Below are 12,973 nucleotides of genomic sequence, written 5' to 3' on the forward strand. Positions count from 1 at the left end.
TGCTCATTACATCCCGGTTAGTGCTCAACACCAATTGCCCATGAAATTCCACTGCTGCTGTTAATGAAATGAGGGACGGAAGCAGTTTGTGAGCAGGAAGTGGCCACGCAAAGCCCCACCTGTTTCCTTCCTCACCTCCTGCTTCACCGCCAGCCTCCTCTGCCGGGCCGTGCTCAGCTTCTACTGATTCTGGCTTTCGAAGTTCCTCCCTCAGAACGTACAGAGGAGAAGGAGGAGAGGTGTGCGGTGAACACTCTGCAGCGGGGTCTCCCTCCTTCTGGACTGTGTTTTGGAGGGCGCACGGATTCACGTCCAGGAGACCTGATTCCAGCCTTAGTCCACCACTATCTATTCGGAGAACTTGAACATCTCACACTTCTGTCTACTCTATTTGAAACCAGGCTGTTAAACTTACTGCATCTATATCACAGAGTTTATAAGATCAAAAGGAAGCAGTGCATTTGACAGCCTTTTGAAAAGCAAGAAATAATCTATCACAAAATAAACACAAGAGACCATCTGCTATCAACATATGAATTGTGGCCTTCAGTCTTCAGTGTGGGCTCTGACCTCCAGCTACCTCTACCATGATCCAGTTATGAGCTGTGATTCTCCCCAATATGTTACACCTAATATGTACATGTATATACAATTTTTATGTGTAGATATGTAATATATGTATCTATTATATATATATATATATATATATATATATATATATATATATAGCCTGGCTACTAAATGGACTCCTGCTATTTCATACCAAGTAGTCCTGATCTCCACTGGCAGCCAGGAACTTGCTCTGAGCCCCTGGGTCAGTTTGCAACCCAAAGCAATGACATGAGTAACACGCCGTCCTGCAGACCTCCTCTGGGAACCTCGCTCTCTGCCGTGGAAGGAGCACTACGGCCAGCAGCCCTTATTCACAGCTTATCCCAGCCCCTCCAAATGTTTACACATTTCATGATTCCTCTTTCACAGAAGAAGGAAACTGAGGAACAGAGCAAAACCAGGGTTCTCCCAGCTGTGACTATTTCTACCATCTGCTGTTTTCCGGAATGTAGGAGGTAGTTCTAAGATAGTTTCTGCATTCACTGAGAAATCACAGCTCTGGTTCACGGAGAAATTGCAGCTCTGGCTCCACTGGTATTTAGAATACAGAGATGGTTTTCCAGGTAACTTTCAGTTTATCATAAAACCTTGAGATAACCTCTGAGTGCTGCCTTGATGGCCCCTCTAGCCTTTTGTGTGTATTACAATAGCCACATGCTGGGGACCAAACCTAGAGCCTCACACGTGGTCCTCAAGCACCACTGCTGAGCTACACCCCAGCATCCGGTGTCTCCCTTTCCAATCAAGATAATCCTCGCCACTTTCTGCAGACTTCTCAGAGGAGCGGGAACGGGGTGGTAAAGGATGCTGAGCTCCTCAGCGGTTGACATAGCAAGTCCCCTGTGTCCTGACTTTGAATCTGGGTAGGTCAGGCCAGAAAGCCAGGGAAGAAGGGCGTGAGGGGAGCCAGTAGGAAACCCGCAGATGGAGTTAGCTATTTTCTCAGTTCAGGCTCAAGGCTCCCCCAAATCCCCGTACTTCTCAGGGATCCAATGATGCATGAAAGGCAAGGTTAGGAGAAGCAGATGGAGTTTAAATTTTACCCTACCCTGTGACTCTGAGGCTCCCTAGAACACATCAGAGCCTGCTCGTAAGGCAGAGTCCCTCCACCAATTAATGGGTGGCAGACGGCCATCTGAGCGCAGAGACCCCCCCAGCCTTTTCCCTTCAAGCAGTTCTGACCTCGCCCTCAAGCCCCATCTTGTAGTGTCCCTGTCAAACTCAGTCTAAGTTCCCTGAGCTCCAGTGCAGGCTCCCACTCGGCAGCCGGAACCTCTCAGTCCTGAGTTATTTACCTGCTGCAACAGTGAGAGCGTCATAATTAGCTGAGCACCAGCATGGAGGCTTTTACGAGCTGCCACACCCCGCACCACACTCTGGTGTCCGTAATTGAAATGACCCACACCAGTGATTAGATTAGGGGGCTGAAGAAGCCCAGCATGTCACCCCCGTCCCCTCCCCTGGCTGTCGGGAGGTGATGTAGTTAAGTTTGTGCTTCATTTGGCAGAGGCCATAAAGCAGGAATTGCGGTGAGGCTTTCTGCAGGGGCTGGAAGGCACTGCTGGGTGGTGGGCAGCTCCCTGAATAGCGACAGACTCCAGGTCTTGCGGGGAGGCTGGTGCTCCCTTTTCCTGCCTTCTCTACCTCTCTTCAGGTCTCGTGTTGGGCTCAAAGATAGGGAGCGGATAGAGGTCTAGCAGCATCGTCACCTCTCCTGGGTTCTAGGCTGCCTGTGGGTAGCCAGCCTGTGACCAGCGCCTGCTCCTGGTCACCTGCTTGTCCTCTTTGGGGAGCTCCAGGCTGAGAGTGAGGGAATGCAAGTGCTGTTGGCAGTTATCCTCTCCCAGTTCCCCCGCCCAATCTTGGTTTCCTAGCTCCCGATACAGGTCAAGCCTTCTCCTCCTCTCAACGGGCTGCTGAGAGGCCCGTTCTCCTGTGGCTTCCTCCCCAACACGGCTCTTTGAGCACCAAGACTGAATTTAGCCTCCTTATAGGACAGCCTAAGCTTAAGTTTCCTCCTGTTCTATCCTCTTTCCCACCCACATCTCCACGGCCGTTTGTGTCATCACACTGCCCAGAGGACCCCTCACAGATATGCTCTTTTTTCCCCAAAGCTACCTTACCAAGCTCTGCACAAAGTCGATCTGGTCCCATCCTCCTGTGTCAGTTCCCACAGTCACTTACTGATAACACCATTTGGTAAGAGAGTTCATGCCAGCTCTCAGTCTGAGGTACTACTCCCACAGAGGGGCGCAGCAGTGCTCTGAGTGCACCCGAGGCCCCAGAATGAGCACGGTTCCTCCTCTAGAGCATTAATTTTACTCATCAATGTTAGAGCACTACTTTCCTATGGAAATAAACACTGATATATTTTGGTTGAAGTAAATATATAGAATAAACTTTAAAGATAAAGTTTTAGACTTCGTGGAATGAGAGGGGGTGACTTTGGCTCTGCTCCTCCTTTAAAATCGTGTATTAATAGAAATTTTGAGGTATAGTCAGAAATGGGTACAATAGAGCTAATGATCATGGAGGGCTTTGCCGTGTGTCAAGTACTATGCTGAGTATTTTGGGTGGCATTTATTCTAGGATGACTAGAATATCAGTTCAAAGGGCATAGGAAGGTTATTTTTGCTCACCACTGTATTTCCAGTTCCTATACTGGCTAAATAGATAGGTAACACCAAGGTCATTACTTATACTAGGATTATTAGGGTGATATGTATTTAATATACATGATATATATTATGTATATAGAAGTTAGGTAAGTTGCCCAAGATCACCACAAGTGAAAAAACTTGTATGTTAGTTTTCTTTCACTGTAAAAAATACTCCAAAAAATCAACCTGTGAGAGAAAAGGTTTACGGCATTTTGGCTCACCGTATTGGGGGTTTCCACCTATGGCTGGTGGATACATTGTTTTTAGGCCTGTGGTGGGGGCAACGCGTCATGGTGGGAGTACATGGCGGAGCAAAATTACTCAGGTGATGGTGGGGAAGCAAAAGAGACAGACTCAGTAACTGGAGCCCCATTGTGCCCTCCAGCACACCTCCAGAGACCCGAGACTCCATTAGGCCCAAGCAGTTAAAATTCCTGCCACCTCCCAACAGTACCAAGCCAGGAGCCAAACTTTAACATGTGGACCTGTGGAGACAGCCTAGATCCAAATCATAGCAACTGGGGTTCAGAGCTAAGCACAGGTCCATGCTCTTGGGTAATCTGCCATTCTCAAGTATTCTCACCCCAGAATCTGGCCTTTATTCCTTCAGGTGGCTCTTATTTGTCAGTTTCCAGAGAAAGAGATTAGTGTTAGAATACGTGAGCTCTAATTTTAAGTCCACTACTTAGGTTTGTCATTTTTCTCGTGTTATGTAGCTATCTTAGAACCTCAGTTTCCTCCCCCTACTTGGAAATTCTAGAAAGAGCTCTTTTGCTGAGGTGTCAAGAGAAGTGAACGAGGTAAGATTTATAAATCACCAACGCGAGTGACATTTCTTCCTCACCACTGTGCCTCAGGGCTGCCATGAGAACCCATACTTACGGAAAAGCTTTGTCAGCCCTAAAAGTTTGCTGCAGAAAGAGTGATGCTTGGATTCACACTGTCTGCATTGTACAGGAAGTGGTCAGAAATGCAGAGGCTCAGGCCCTCTCTGATTCCGAATCTGAATTCCAGCCACATTCCCATGGGATTCATTTGTACACTGAACTTACACGTTCATTTGCACATGGAGGGGGACCCAAGGGGCAGTGAAATACAGGATGACAGCGGGGAATCTGGGAGGCCCTGAAGCTAGGGGGTAGGAGTTCAGGGAAGCACAGCGTCGCATGGAACCAGCTCGTACCAGGCAGCTGGGCCCTAAGGCACCTGCCAATCACTGCACTCCACAGTAATCTCCCTCCTCACAATCAGAGCAGTCAGGCACTCAGTGCAGCTGGTCGGCAGAATTATAGGCTACAGGCAGATGGCAGAGATGGCTCTGTGTGCTGTCCAGGAGAGAGCCAATGAGGGTGAAGAAGGCCCCTTGCCCTGGCCCCTTCTCATGACACTGCACACCCATTTTCCCAGAATGAGGCTGCCAGCACATGACATCAGGCACCCACTTCTCCAGAGCCCACTCGCTCCCCTGGGCAAAGCCTTGGGCACTCCTGCTGCTGAGCCATGGTCATGTGATCTCCAGGGACCCTGTACCCTGGGTTCTGTTGTGGTTCCTTCTCCTTTCAGTGGCTGTCGAGCTCCTGACAGTCACTCTGCAAGGAGCAACTGGGCCCTTCCTCTCTCCTGAGACCACGGAACCTCAGAGTATTGGGGGAGGTAGGCCTCAGACTGCAGAGACGTGTGGCATCATCCTTCCTGGACCTTTGGCATCTGGGACAAAAGCTAGCACAGAGAATCCTGGCTGAAGGAAGTGTCCCTCAAAGGTGGGCCATCCAGATACCCGGCCGCCACCTAGAGAGAGGTGGAAGAGTCCTGGTGGACAGAGTGGGCCGTGCCGTTACCCTGCTCCTGCCGCTGTCTCCCAGAGGTGCTGTGCTAATGGGAGGCACTGGGCCTTGGAGCCAGCACTGTCTTCCTGCCCAGCTCTCCAGGCTGCAGAGTGGCCTGCTCGGCCCCCACTGTGTCTCAGCCCGGCCCCCGGGAGGGATGAAAGCTTGCTTGTCTCCCAGCCCTTCCTGGCTGCTGTTTCAAACACCCATTAGGTTTTATGGGCTCCTCCTCCAGGTCTACAGGAGATGGCTCTCGGGCTGCTCTCCAGGCCCCAGATCTGTGCGTAGCCCCGATCCGCTTCACACTCCCTCCCCTTGGCCTTTAGTCACTCTCCCTTCCAGCCTGTGCTTGCTGCCAGAGCATGGGCAGAGTCCAGGCTGGTATTTATGTTGTATGGCCCGGGGGTCACCTGAGTTGCTGCTTGGGACAGCAGACAGACAGGTAAGTTGAGGGCAAATCAGAATTCTCATTTTGCAGAGGGGGTTAAGAAAAGATAATAAACATATAGAGATAAAGATGATGGCTGAGCAGAGAGCACACATTCATCATCCCCACACTCAGGAGGCTGAGGCTGGAGAATTGTGAGTTCAAGGCCAGCCTGCACTGCCTAGCAAGACTCAAAAAAAAAAATCACAAAACAAAAAAATAATAATGGTGTTGATTATTGATAGCTACTACCTACAAAGTACTCTGGACAAGCCATGCACTGCATGAGGATGTTCTATAATATGTCCATAAGAGACCTCATGGGCCGTCCTGTGTGGTAGGGTACATTGGTAAGTACAGAACCTGAGGTCCAGGTGAGTTAAGAAACTTGCCTACCATCACACTGGGTAGCGTTTGATCTCTGGATTATCTGCTTTAACAATTTAATAGAGTTGCCTTGAAAAGAGAGAGGACAACGCCCTTCCTGTTGCAAAGAGCTGGGGAGCCACTATGGGCTGGCCACCCCGTGGGTGACCATAGAAGCTTCCAAGATAAGACACTGTCATTCCCTCTTGGGAATGGGAGGAGGCCACCACCCCTGCATGAAGATGCATAGCCATCTAGGATGGACTTCTGAGCACCCCGTAACTTGGGATGAAGGGAAACCAAGTGGGCGGGGTATGGGGCCAGAAGTGGGGCTGGGGTGCTGCAGGCCACCCCAGGATGTGCGCGGTCCTGAAGTCAGGAGCAAGCGACAGGAGGCTGGCATTTCACAGACAGGACAAACAGCGCTTGGTCCGGGCCAGCAGAGCGGCTGATTGAGGTGGAGAGGAGGAGGCAGGGGCTCCCCAAGGCACTGCGCGACCAGGACTGGCCAGTTCTCCCTCCTGGGAGATAAAGAAAATGATGATAAATCCAAATCTTGGCTCCCCTGTTTAATGGCTTTAAAACTCTGGGTGAGTTAACTTCCTCAAGCCTCAATTTATGCATTTGTAAAAGAGTTACAAGGAAAAAATAAAATTGAAGCAGCACTGATTCAAGCTCCTAAAAGTGAGTGAGTGAGTGTGTGTGTGTGTGTGTGTGTGTGTGTGTGTGTGTGTGTGTAAGGCTCCACCAGGACTCAGCTCTGCTGGGCCCCAGCCTGCTAGCAGAACGGAATGCCTGTCTGCAGGGGAATTCAGCTCAGCACCCAAAGTTGTCACAGCAAGCACAGGAAACGAGATAAGATAGGACAAGGAATTTTGCAGATTCCAGGACATCTGGGGGCATCTGGAGACACCCGAGAATTTATATCCCCGGACACTTCAAGGGCTTTGCCTCCTGAGGTGCAAGACTGCCAGAGAACTTTGACCACACGTGTTTATTGGGCTCTTCCCGCCTAATGTCCCTTGCCTTCTCTCCATCCCTATAAAAAGGGACACACTTCTCTTTGTTCATGGCAGATGGTCTTATCACGCTCTCCGCCTGCACTCAGGCACAATAAATTCCATGCCACGTTGCCTTACACAAGCCTGGTGGTCTCTCCTGCCCGCCCTCCACCATATGTTACGTGTGTCGTAGTGTGGAAGCCTTGTAAGGCAGATTTCAGTCACACCCACATTCATCGATGAATGTTTTCTTTCTTTTGATACTGGAGATTGAACTCGGGGCCTTCACACTAAGCTACATCCCCAGCCCTATTTCTAACTTAGTCTTATTTTTTATTTTGAGACAGGTTCTCACTAGTCACCGAGTTGCCCAGCTTGACCTCCAGCGGGAATCCTCATGCTTCAGCTTCCCAGAGTGCTGGGATTTAAAGTGTCTGCCACCACACCTGATTTAAACCTTTGAACAGGACTAAACGCTCTCCCTCACCCTGTGAGAGGTGCTTTTGAAATGTTGTTAACCCCTACCGACCTCATACAATGGACCCATCCCCAGAACTACCCAGAGCCTGAGACGACACCCAACCCCTCTTACAAAACACTATAACTTTCGCCAGCATCAGACATAATTCCTAACAATTGATATAATTTCCAGCTCTTATGGTTTCAAACTGTAAATACAGGCTGCCATAATCGTGAAGCCTCAGAGTATATTCCCAAAGCTGCTTGAATCTGTGTTTTCCTAGATTATCCTAATTAGCCCCCAAAGTAATTTTCTTTGTTCTCAACACATGAACAGGACATGAACAAGGTCAGGCAGGAGAGGTGAAGTTATGTTTTGTAACCATGATCCTAAATCTCAGAGGCTCATGGCCGTGGGCTGGGTGCACGCTACAGGTCAGCCCAGCCCTGGTCAGTCCTCCCTCTGAGATCCAGGCCAATGCCTGAGCAGGCTCCTTCTAGCACTTAACCACTCATCAGGCAAAGAAAGAGAGCTCGAAGACATCTTTCACGGCCTGGAAGACCAGTGGGCAACGGTCCCTTCTGCTCCCAGTTCATCATCCCATTGCTCTTCTCACGCCGACATAGGGTATATCGTATAGGGCTGACAGACCTCCAAATAACACGAGGGAATTAACTCCCAACCTGCTAGAGGTCTGAAATGCCGAATATCATGTTCTGTAAAATTGAGGAATGAATTCTAGGAACAACAGAGGTTAAGAGTAGGAAGGAGAAGCTGAGAGACAGAAAGCCTCTGTCTAAGAGGGACAGAGAGGGCCTGGAAAGTGGGTCACCTGCCGACCCGACTTCTCAAGGGTGTTTTATGGGGCAAAGCCATGAAGTAAGGTGGATTCAAGGAGGGACAAAAGTATAGTCAACCAATAAGATGCAAGCATAGTTGCTTAGGTAATGTCGATCCAATGGGGAGTCACAAGATAGGTATAAGGTGGGACAAAACTATGGTGAACCAATCAGATTATAACAAGGATAGTTGCTTAAATAATATTGATCAAATGAGGAAGCTGCCAGTCACATAGCGAACACACAAGGGACAGACAAAGATTTTCCAAGAAGCAGTGGGATAAGGAGGCTTGGTGAGTCCCTTGGAGCAAAAGCTCCAAGGTAAAGCATGTTTGGAATATCTGAGGTACAGAAAGAGGCCATTGAGACTGGACTGTACAGAGCAATGGGGACAGTGAGACAGTGACCTCTCTGTGTCTTGCCTCTCTCCTCAGAAGCGTGCTCCTAAGTTGCTTCTCCCTCACCAGCCGATGTCTCAGACACACAACTCGTTCCCAGAAGCAATAACCCTTACAGTTTGTTGGACTTTCTTTCTCTTTGTGTGTTATCCCTGTGGAAGTCAGAAGAATCAGATCCTCGGGAGAACTTTCTTGGTTTGGTTTAGGATTATAAACCAAGTTTGGTCACACATTAGCTGAGTCACCTTGGGAAGTCACCAAATATCCCAGAGTTGTAGCTCGTCTCTAAAATGAGGACCGTGTCACCTCCCCCAGAGCATTATCAGTTTAGACAGCACTGATACTGAAAGCGCATTGCCAGCCACACAGCGCGGGGTATAAGTTGGTATTCTCTGCCTGCTGTCTTTTCTCTGGCCGAGTCCACGGGTGCCTACTGTGTTTCCACTGCCTCTGAGACTGTAGAGGGGAGGGATCGGATATGGGTTCATTTCTGCAGGACAAAAGGAAATGATTTGAATTGTACTAAGTACAATTAAAGTTACATATTAGAAGAAACTTTGCTTTGGAATCCCAAAATGGATTCTGAGGACTTTGTTTTTAAAAATTCTCAGAAAATACTAATTACAGTACATTAAGTCTCAATTCTTCCCAGAAACAAGAGAACAGATAGGATGGTCTCTCCAATCCCTTCCTCTCTAGAAATTAGAATTTAAGTGGGAGAGAAATTTAAGCCAAGTCATCTTCTGCCCCAGGTCCTGTCCTGGAGTAGCCATATGCGTGAATGACCACTCCCTGGATGGGCTCTGTGGGTACTTCCTCTCTAGAATTTAATAATTCTCTTAAGTTAGAGAGAAATTGAAGCCAAACAACGTTCTGCCCTCTCTGCAGCTCTGGGGTGACCATGTGGACTGGTGAACCACTTCCCCCTAAAGCTCAGCCTTTTCTTCTAGTTCTCTGAATTTAGACTCGCTTTCCAGAATGTCTTCTGTCTTGGCGAGTGCCTGCGGTTGGCACTGCTGTTTGGGTCATGGAAAGAAGCTGGAAGAAATGAAAAAACTAGAATTTAGTGGAAATTTGAGGGGAAAATGAGGAAACTCATTTTCCATCTTACAGGATCGCACCATCTTACAGGCAGGTGACATATGCAAGAGGGTGCCACATCCCCTTCGAAGCTGTAAGAGCTGGAGCAAGACCCTCATCCTTTGGTGCCAGAAGGGAGGGCAAAGAGGGGGATGGACAGCACTTTGCCTGCTTTGCTATTTCTTATACCCATAATTCCATGAACTCCTCAAGTTTGTGTGAAGGGTTAGCATTTCCCTTATGATAAAAAAAATAAAGCCCAAGCCTCCAAAGTTGAGCACCAGAAAGATCTCTAAGTGAGTAGGGCAGGGACCAACCAACCTATATGTGCCGTGGGTTTCATCTTCCTCTCTGTCTCTCTGTCTCTGTCTCTGTCTCTCTCTCTCTGTCTCTTTCTGTCTCTGTCTCTCTGTCTTTGTCTCTCTCTCCCTCACCTTTGTCACCAGCTCTACACTGGCCTAATCAGGGACAAACTCCAGCATCACTTCCATATCATGGGAAGGGGCTGCTGAGCCACCAGGCCAAATTTACCCTGAAGTTCCACGCCTGACATTTGCCAAACTAGAATTTGCCAGGCTCCGGATGGCGGAACACATTATATCTGAATTCACCTTGTGCTGGGGAAAATCCTAAACCTCATGCCCATTATTTATCAACTGTTTTGGGGTATCCTTCAATGGTAGTATTTTTCTAGCAGGCTCATGTTGGGGCCACCCATGGAGCTTGTCCTCTCAGCTGCAGCAGTCAAGTCAGGAGTGGGGACCTCAGCCATTCTCAGGGCAGGGCAGGGACAGAGTCCAACCAGCCTGGATCGAAATTCCAGAGAAGTCTCTGGCACTCTGTGACATCAGGCCAATAACTGCCCAAGTTTTTGTGCCTGTGAGACCCGTACACACCCTTTCCTGTTAGCAATCAAACGCGGCACAGCTTGCTGTTATCTCTTTGCCTCAGTTTTGCCATCTGTACTATGGGAATAATAAGAATATCTTTTTTTTTTTTTTTTTGGCTTTTTCGTTTTTACCGGTACCAGGGATCGAACTCACGACTGCCTGCTTTCAAGGCAGGCGCTTATGCCGCTGAGCTAAATCCCCAGCCCAAGAATATCTTCTTCATAGGAAACGAACAGTGAATGAGACAAGAACTCAAGTAGCGCCTGGTACCTAGCGTATGCCTAACACATGGTGAGTACTTTGTGAGGTGGTGCAGAGCCAGCCATTCCGAGAACCCAGGACCTTGGTGGCACAAAGGACTCAGTTACCCTCGATGAGGCACCAGGGAAGAAACTGTGTGTTGAGAACATGCTGTGTCTCTCGTGTTCTGTTAAAGCCTATGACTACCTTTTTAGGCAGAGCAACTGGAAAGCTTGTCAGGCATCTCCCATCCCGCTGGCTTCTACCCTCTCTCTGAGCAGACTCCCCTAAATCTTTCCAGCTGGGTGTGCCAGGTCCCTTAAACTGGGTGGAGGAAAGGGGAGTTTGTCCGTCCTCTCTATCAGACCCCAGCATGGACAGAGGCAGTCATGCAATGTGAAAACACCAAGCCTGAGTGTGCAGCCAGATTCTAGGGAGGCCACTCCTCTGGGTAATGGGGAGCGGGAAGATACAGCGCCTGTTCAGCATTGTAATGACAGCCAGTAGTCTCTCCTGGCCCCTCTTTGGCAGGTGGGCCCCTGGTGTGGCCAGATGTTACCACGGGTCACAGAGTTTTTGCAAGTTTACAAGATTTTAAAAGGTCAGACGCATTGGTGGTAAAAGTTTTACAAACCAGTAAAAATTTAGTACAGAAGACAGGAAACATGGCTGTAATGGAGAAGGCTGGAGGCAGGAGTCTAGAGGGTCTCAGCGCCATCCTAACCAGTTATGCAAATTTTGGCAAGTCAAGGGAGGCTCTTCCAGTTCTGGGCTTAGACTAAAGAGCACAAGAACGGGGCAGGATGCCATGTGACAGCACCCAACAGTAGGGGCATAGTCTTCCTCCCCAGGTGCCCGCCTGCTGAGAGCTCTGGGTACAGAGAGCAGGCCTGCGGTGAGCGGGGAGCTTTTCATTACCCAGGCTGGCTCGCTGCCACTGGGGGTCTGATGCCACTCCCTGGGAGGAGCCTGGCCGTCTGCAGGCAGAGCTCCAGAATCAAATTAGCCCGGTCTCTGCTGTTCCGTCATCCCCACTGGCCAAGGCAAGTTCATCAAGGCCTCAAACTAATTCTTATCTTGTTTAAAAAGGCCAAAAGTGACTCCATGGTTTCATCCTAGGCAATTTACAGCCTGCCACCGGCCACGGCTCCAGCTCCCTTCTGTCTGTTGTGCCATCAAATCCATTAATAGGAAATTTCTTCAGGGGAAACTTGGTTGTCTCTCATCAGAGAGGCACACAGGCAATATATCTCCATCAGAGGCTGTGGCCTGCCCGGCTCCTTCTAATCTTGTTACCCAAGCAGCTAATTCTCTAATGCACACACTACATAGAAAACATCTTGCCTCTTAACGCAATCGGACTGTCCCAGAGGAGGGCAAGGCGTGGGCCTTGGGGACAGTCTCCAGGCTTTCCCACGCCTCCTGCTGGGTCTCAACACATGCATCTGGCGGCAGGGGTGCTCCCCACTCTCTAGGGTAACATGGGGAGGGGCAAGACATACTCCCCACTTGGGCGCCTAGCTCAGCTGCTTTCTCCGGTTTTGGTTCACCCTTCCGTGTCCCCTTTCTCCTCCCATTTCTCTTTCATTCCTCCCTATGTCATTCTGTCTTCCTTTTCCTCTTCAGTCTCTCATCTAGCTTTCCTTCTTGACTTATCTTTCTTTCCATGCTTTTTAAAAAAACTTCTCCCCCAAGCCAGGCGAGGTGGCTCACGCCTGTAATCCCAGCATTCGGGAGGCTGAGGCAGGAGGATTGTTGTGAGTTTGAGACCAGCCTGGGCTCCAAAGTGAGCTCAAGGCCAGCCTGACCTGCATAGCAAGACCCCTTCTCAAAAAAAGACAAAAGAAAAAACCTTCTCCCCCTTCTTCTTCTTCAGATCGTCCCTAAACTCCTCTTCCCCGCTTTTTTTTGGTTCTGGGAATCGAACTCAGGACCTTGCGCTAGTCATGCAGATGCTCATGTTGCTGAGCTGTATCCTCAGCCCTTCCCAACCCTTTATGTTGCTTTAACTTTTGTTTCGCCTCACTTTTTTCCTTCCTGCTGTAGTGTGACCCCTTTCACAACGAGGTCAGTTCCTAATGGTTCTTCCCAGACCTGTGGCCTCTCATAGCTCAGCTCTGTGGAAGGAGTGGCCTCCGCTGGGAGTACAAGGTAGAGGAGGGCTTTGTGAATAC

The sequence above is a fragment of the Cavia porcellus genome, unplaced genomic scaffold, assembly GCF_034190915.1.
Source record: "Cavia porcellus strain 051 isolate PalLab524CR breed Dunkin Hartley unplaced genomic scaffold, mCavPor4.1 scaffold_9, whole genome shotgun sequence".
Taxonomy (NCBI): Eukaryota; Metazoa; Chordata; class Mammalia; order Rodentia; family Caviidae; genus Cavia; species Cavia porcellus.